Genomic DNA, 7,988 nt, shown 5'->3' on the forward strand with positions numbered 1-7,988 from the left:
AGTCTCTGACGAGTCTCCACGTGTCTCCATGAGTCTCTGGTCTGTCCGTGACTTTGTCCTCAGCAGAAGGACGGCCGGTCCTCCTGTGGGGAGGAGGTGCAGATGTCTGGTGTCTCATTAGAGGAGCAGCTCCTGCAGCCAGCGGTGCGTTTGGTTTGACTCCTGATTTGCGTCCGGAGTGAAAGGGGAAGTGGAGATTCATCAAACCTGTCAGGGAGGCCCCCAGGAGAGGAGGGAGGCCCCCAGGAGAGGAGGAGCTCCCTGCTCCTGATGAGACAGATTCATCTTCCACATGCTGTCAGAGACTTGCTGTCCACTCTGACAGCTGGAGGAGGACCTCTAGTCCCCACAAGTCATCATGTCTCAGGGTCTCTCTCCTTCTGCTCCTCCTCGTCTCCTCATGTCCTCAGAACACTTTATTCAGGACCAGATATGTTTTACCAGGAACCAAAGGAGAGACTGTAGAGGGGCCGGCTGGACCAGGGGCTGGCTGGACCAGGGGCAGGCTGGACCAGGGACCGGCTGGACCAGGGGCCGGCTGGACCAGGGGCCAGAGGGGCCGGCTGGACCAGGGGCCGGCTGGACCAGGGGCCGGCTGGACCAGGGGCCAGAGGGGCCGGCTGGACCAGGGGCCGGCTGGACCAGGGGCCGGCTGGACCAGGGGCCAGAGGGGCCGGCTGGACCAGGGGCCAGCTGGACCAGGGGCCACAGGGGCCGGCTGGACCAGGGGCCAGCTGGACCAGGGGCCAGAGGGGCCGGCTGGACCAGGGGCCAGCTGGACCAGGGGCCACAGGGGCCGGCTGGACCAGGGGCCGGCTGGACCAGGGGCCACAGGGGCCGGCTGGACCAGGGGCCGGCTGGACCAGGGGCCGGCTGGACCAGGGGCCAGAGGGGCCGGCTGGACCAGGGGCCAGCTGGACCAGGGGCCGGCTGGACCAGGGGCCAGAGGGGCCGGCTGGACCAGGGGCCGGCTGGACCGGGGGCCGGCTGGACCAGGGGCTGGCTGGACCAGGGGCCAGAGGGGCCCTCGGACAGACGCCTCGAAAATAAAGACACAAGACTTCTGACCAAAGTAACTAAGTACCAAACTAACTACTCACTCACTAAAACACCTGAGTTTAAGGTTTCCAAAAATGGAGGGAAAAAAAAGTCATACTATAGCATGTCCATATATGTCAAAAAGGTCAAATTATATATGTGTGTGTGTGTGTGTGTGTGTGTGTGTGTGTGTGTATCTATATGATCTCGTTATCTCGGGAGCTGTTATTACGAGATAACAGGATCATTTTCTCGAGAAACCAAATGAAATTAACTCATTATCACGAGAAAACGGAGGGAAATAAATATATGAATGCATGGCCATTTAGGGCTTCCGTAGTATAAACATATTATATATTATAACATATTGTATATTATATATTATAACATATTATATATTATATATTATAACATATTATATATTATGTATTATATATTATAACATATTATATATTATATATTATAACATATTATATATTATATATTATAACATATTATATATTATATATTATATATCTCCAGCCCGACCTCTCTATGCAAACTAAAACAAATGTAATCTGTGATAAAGTGCGTTTCTGTTTTAAACAGAACAAACGATGAACCTTCTTCACCTGCTTCACCTTCAGCAGCTGAGGCTCATGGGTAACGTAGTTCTTATGTTATCAGGTGTGTCTGGAGCTGCTCAACTAATAATGACGTCACAGCCTTTTACTCTAAATGAGCATTTATTAACATTATATGAAGGACAGGAGGCTGAAGAATCTCAGAATCACTTTCAACTAAAACAATGACAAATTAAAATAGAATGTTAAAATATATTATTCACCGTGTCACACCGCGGTGAGGTCGTGTCTTATTTTGTGTTCTGGTCTTGTTGTTTTTTAACATGTTTTCATTTGAAGTAATGAACATTGATCACAGATATTCAACATACATCATTTTTCTTATTTTCTCCCCCCGCCCCCCATCATGCTGTCAATATGAAAAAATAAATAAATAAATAATGAAAATAAACTTGTGAGTGCGAAACACACCTCAAATTTTATACGAAAAAATTTACAGGCATGAAAATATATACAAAGTTAAAATAATACTGTAATACAAAATAAAAAAAGATAAACTAAAATAAATGAAATAAAAAGAATGAAATGAAATGAACATAAACATAAACATGACTGAACATGAACAACAACATGAACATACACTGTAAAAAAATGTTTGTAAAAATTACAGTAAAACTGTCAAATTACGTCAGAATTAGGGCGTAAAATTTAAAATTGTATATATCACCATAGCAGACACTTTTAATGACCGTAAATCAAAGAATAGCACAAAACTTTAACTTTTACTGTCATAAACTGTAGGAAACACAGTTCTGCTGTGAAATATAACATTTCCATGTAAAATTAATGGAGAAATATCATGATGTCACAATGACACAATTACCCTAAAAATAACAGGAATATTCAGTCTAAATTACAGTTTTTGCTGATATGTATATTTAAATTTATAGCAGAAAACCCACTCTCTGTCATTTTTACGGTGAAGTTCTGGTATTTTACGGTAAATGAAACTTTTTCACAGTGTAAACATGAAGATGAAGATGAAGATGAAGAGGTCTGAGAGCTGAAAGCTCAGGAAGTTGTTAGTAGTTGTGATTTATTCACAATAATAAAATCTCTGATATGAATAGTGAGTTGATCAGTGTGAGTCACAAGATCACCTCATTAAATATTCATCAGGTGTGTGTGTGTGTGTGTGTGTGTGTGTGTGTGTGTGTGTGTGTCTCAGTGGGGGGGGGGGGGGGGGGGTGTTACCTAGGAGACCGTTCTCACTGCAACACAAACACACATTAACACTCTCAGCTCGTCTCCACAGTGTTTTTAATTAATAACTGGTGTTTCAGGGAGTCATCGTGGCGCCCGGCTAGGCTCCGCCCCCTGCAGCGTCCTCACACTGTAGCGCTCTGAGGACTCATGCTGCTGTCAGGGTCATGTGTGATTTTGTTGTTACTTGACAAAGAGTGAATAGATGCAGGAAAAGTGGAGTGAGACAGGAAAGAAGCCGGGTTTCTGGATCAGTTTTTAGGCTAAGTTGGAGTTTAGATAGCCTGTCTTCATCGAAGTCATTTGCAGTTCATTCTTGATTTCCAACAGGTGTTTTAAGTTGGACAATTAAACTAAATATTTTCAACTATTCTCAACTCTGAATTCAGATTTTTGTCAACTCAACTGTAAGTTGTAGGCCTACTAACTTTTAATTTTAATTAATTTTAATTTCAACCCTAGAGAATATTGGAGGATATTACATACTGCCAGAATGTGTTAAAAAAAACATACGAAAATAATTTTTTGAGAAAAAAGTTTACGAGATTAAAGTGGCAAATCTACGAGAAAAAAATGTGCAGATTTATGAGATTTAAAGTGGTGAATCTGGGAGAAAAAAGTTGTTTTTTCCCCACTTTTTTCTCGTAAATCTGCAACTTTTTTTCTTGTAGGTTTGCCACTTTAATCTAGTAAATTTGCAACTTTTTTCTCGAAATATGACCTGACTCTAATTTGGTTGGTACCTTCTGCTGCAGATCTGGTGCCAGTTGTAATCACTGCTGACCATTCCAGGACCCTTTAACCCTTTAACCCCTTTTTTATCCATCTAGTAATTGTAAAAGAAATAAAAAATATTTCAAACCACATTCTCTTACAATGGTAAAAATATTATTAGTAAACCAACGTTTGTTATTTCGGTACAATTGGAATTAGTTGTGATCGTCATGATTTCCACATATTTATTCTATATAATTACCATATTTACTTGGAAATCATCTCAGAAAGTTACAAAAACTACATACTTAGTTAGTTATTTCAGTTTCAGTTTGATGATGATATACCAAGTAAAACTGGAGACAAGCTCAAATAGATTTAGTATCAAATGATAGAACTGGATGGAACCCTCTTATATGGTAGATTTGACACATTTGGTCACATTTGACACATTTACAATTCTTTATTGAGCATGATAGTGTTTTGAAAGTAAAAAAAAGATTCAAAATCACATTTTATGTTGGACTAAAGGACTAAAAAAGACACAAAATGACCAAAAAAGACACAAAATGACTAAAAAAAAGACACAACAAGAGACACAAAATGACCAAAAAAGACACAAAAAGAAACAAAATGACCAAAAAAAGACACAAAATGACTAAAAAAAGACACAAAATGACCCAAATTGTTGTGCAAAACCCACCAGAGCCAAATCAAACAGAGTCCCACTAGAATAAAACCAGAGTTGATGACAGGATCACACAATCACAAGATCACATTTATGTTGGTTTTTCTTTGTTTCTGTTTGGTTCTAAATGTTGATCCAGTAAGTCAGAATAAAAAATCAGTTATTATTATTATCAGGTCATATAGGTGAAAAATATACCAACATGGTATTTAAACATGTTTTAAGGTGAATCCAGGCAGGATGGAAGGAGTCAGACATGGAGGAAACAGAACAAAAAGACTACAGAGAGTTAAAGTGTTAACAGGATGAGTTCTGCTCTCTGAGATCTCTCTTCTCCTCCGTCTGTTTGTTGTTTCCTCCTTCAGATTCATATTTCAGACTCACAGACATTTGTCGGTTTTTATAAACAACAAAGTTGTAAATTGTCACCAGGGTTTCTCCGTCCCGTCTCCAATTAGCTCTTTATTTCTTTATTTCCCAGGATGCTTGTTGTGCCGTGACTCAGAGTCCTCAGAGACCCAACACCTATGTGTCCTCTGGGTGTGTGTGTGTGTGTGTGTGTGTGTGTGTGTGTGTGTGTGTGTGTGTGTGTGGTGTGTGTGTGTGTGTGTGTGTGTGTGTGTGAGTGTGTGTGTGTGTGTGTGTGTGTGTGTGGTGTGTGTGGTGAGTGTGTGTGTGTGTGTGGTGTGTGTGTGTGTGTGTGTGGTGTGTGTGTGTGTGTGTGTGTGGTGAGTGTGTGTGTGTGTGTGGTGTGTGTGTGTGTGTGTGTGTGTGTGTGTGTGTGTGTGTGGTGTGTGTGTGTGTGTGTGTGTGTGTGGTGTGTGTGTGTGTGTGTGTGTGGTGAGTGTGTGTGTGTGTGTGTGTGTGTGTGTGTGTGTGGTGTGTGTGGTGAGTGTGTGTGTGTGTGTGGTGTGTGTGTGTGTGTGTGTGTGTGTGTGTGTGTGTGTGTGTGGTGTGTGTGTGTGTGTGTGGTGTGTGTGTGTGTGGTGTGTGTGTGTGTGTGTGTGTGTGTGGTGTGTGTGTGTGTGTGTGTGTGTGGTGAGTGTGTGTGTGTGTGTGTGTGTGTGTGTGTGTGTGTGTGTGTGTGTGTGGTGTGTGTGTGTGTGTGTGTGTGGTGAGTGTGTGTGTGTGTGTGTGTGTGGTGAGTGTGTGTGTGTGTGTGTGTGTGTGTGTGGTGAGTGTGTGTGTGTGTGTGTGTGTGTGTGTGTGTGTGTGTGTGTGTGTGTGTGGTGTGTGTGTGTGTGTGTGTGTGTGCAGCGTCAGCAGCAGAGGGCGTGATGACGAGGCGGCTGTGAGGGAAACAACACAAACTAAAATAAACCAAAGTAAAGGTTTGAGATGACACGTTGAAGAAAAATATTTGAAAATATTCCACGAATATTAATCTTCGTAAATCATGTTTAACTCTCTCTGGTCTCTGGTCTGGTCTCTGGTCTGGTCTGGTCTCTGGTCTGGTCTGGTCTCTGGTCTCTGGTCTCTGGTCTGGTCTGGTCTCTGGTCTCTGGTCTGGTCTGGTCTCTGGTCTGGTCTCTGGTCTGGTCTCTGGTCTGGTCTGGTCTCTGGTCTGGTCTCTGGTCTGGTCTCTGGTTTGGTCTGGTCTCTGGTCTCTGGTCTGGTCTGGTCTCTGGTCTCTGGTCTCTGGTCTGGTCTGGTCTCTGGTCTGGTCTCTGGTCTGGTCTCTGTGATAGTGTTGTAGTGTGTTAATGTTGTTGTGTGACTGTGTTGTGATGCTGTAGTGTGTTAATGTTGTTGTGTGACTGTGTTGTGATGCTGTAGTGTGTTAATGTTGTTGTGTGACTGTGTTGTGATGCTGTAGTGTGATTGTGTTGTGGTGTGACTGTGTTGTGACGCTGTAGTGTGATTGTGTTGTTGTGGGACTGTGTTGTGACGCTGTAGTGTGTTAATGTTGTTGTGTGACTGTGTTGTGATGCTGTAGTGTGTTAATGTTGTTGTGTGACTGTGTTGTGACGCTGTAGTGTGTTAATGTTGTTGTGTGACTGTGTTGTGACGCTGTAGTGTGTTAATGTTGTTGTGTGACTGTGTTGTGATGCTGTAGTGTGATTGTGTTGTTGTGTAACAGTGTTGTGACGCTGTAGTGTGTTAATGTTGTTGTGTGACTGTGTTGTGACGCTGTAGTGTGTTAATGTTGTTGTGTGACTGTGTTGTGACGCTGTAGTGTGTTAATGTTGTTGTGTGACTGTGTTGTGATGCTGTAGTGTGATTGTGTTGTTGTGTAACAGTGTTGTGACGCTGTAGTGTGATTGTGTTGTTGTGTGACTGTGTTGTGACGCTGTAGTGTGTTAATGTTGTTGTGTAACAGTGTTGTGATGCTGTAGTGTGATTGTGTTGTTGTGTAACAGTGTTGTGACGCTGTAGTGTGATTGTGTTGTTGTGTGACTGTGTTGTGACGCTCTAGTGTGATTGTGTTGTTGTGTGACTGTGTTGTGACGCTGTAGTGTGATTGTGTTGTTGTGTGACTGTGTTGTGACGCTGTAGTGTGATTGTGTTGTTGTGTGACTGTGTTGTGACGCTGTAGTGTGTTAATGTTGTTGTGTAACAGTGTTGTGATGCTGTAGTGTGATTGTGTTGTTGTGTAACAGTGTTGTGACGCTGTAGTGTGATTGTGTTGTTGTGTGACTGTGTTGTGACGCTGTAGTGTGATTGTGTTGTTGTGTGACTGTGTTGTGACGCTGTAGTGTGATTGTGTTGTTGTGTGACTGTGTTGTGACGCTGTAGTGTGATTGTGTTGTTGTGTGACTGTGTTGTGACGCTGTAGTGTGATTGTGTTGTTGTGTGACTGTGTTGTGACGCTGTAGTGTGATTGTGTTGTTGTGTGACTGTGTTGTGACGCTGTAGTGTGATTGTGTTGTTGTGTGACTGTGTTGTGACGCTGTAGTGTGATTGTGTTGTTGTGTGACTGTGTTGTGACGCTGTAGTGTGATTGTGTTGTTGTGTGACTGTGTTGTGACGCTGTAGTGTGGTTGTGTTGTGGTGTGACTGTGTTGTGATGCTGTAGTGTGATTGTGTTGTGGTGTGACTGTGTTGTGATGCTGTAGTGTGATTGTGTTGTTGTGTGACTGTGTTGTGACGCTGTAGTCCTCCTGTCGTCCCTCCGTGTGTTAACATGCGGGTCATAATCTTTCCGTCCTGTAAAGTTTCATGTCAGCGATTCTGAGATCTCATCAATATTAATCAGCTGCTCACAGAATGTATAATCATTCATTAAGCCTCATAAAAACTAATCATGGGCAGCTATAAGGTCACAGGACAACCAGCCGCCATGACAACAACTCCTCTTCATCCTCCTCTTCATCCTCCTCTTCCTCTTCACATGTTTAAACCAAACACACATCCATCAAACCTTCAGTCACATCAGAAAGTCTCCCTCCGACACAGAAACCAGCTACAACATGTTCACCTCCTCTATCATCATATAGGAGCCAGCAGGACCTCCTCACACCAGGACCTCCTCACACCAGGACCTCCTCAGACCAGGACCTCCTCACACCAGGACCTCCTCACACTAGGACCTCCTCACACCAGGACCTCCTCACACCAGGACCTCCTCACACCAGGACCTCCCCACACCAGGACCTCCTCACACTAGGACCTCCTCACACCAGGACCTCCTCACACTAGGACCTCCTCACACCAGGACGACAATAGTAGTAATAACTAGAAAATTTCCTCTGGGGAAATTCTGAAAGGGTCACGGGGGCTAC

This window comes from Centropristis striata, chromosome 9 (assembly GCF_030273125.1).
Source record: "Centropristis striata isolate RG_2023a ecotype Rhode Island chromosome 9, C.striata_1.0, whole genome shotgun sequence".
NCBI lineage: Eukaryota > Metazoa > Chordata > Actinopteri > Perciformes > Serranidae > Centropristis > Centropristis striata.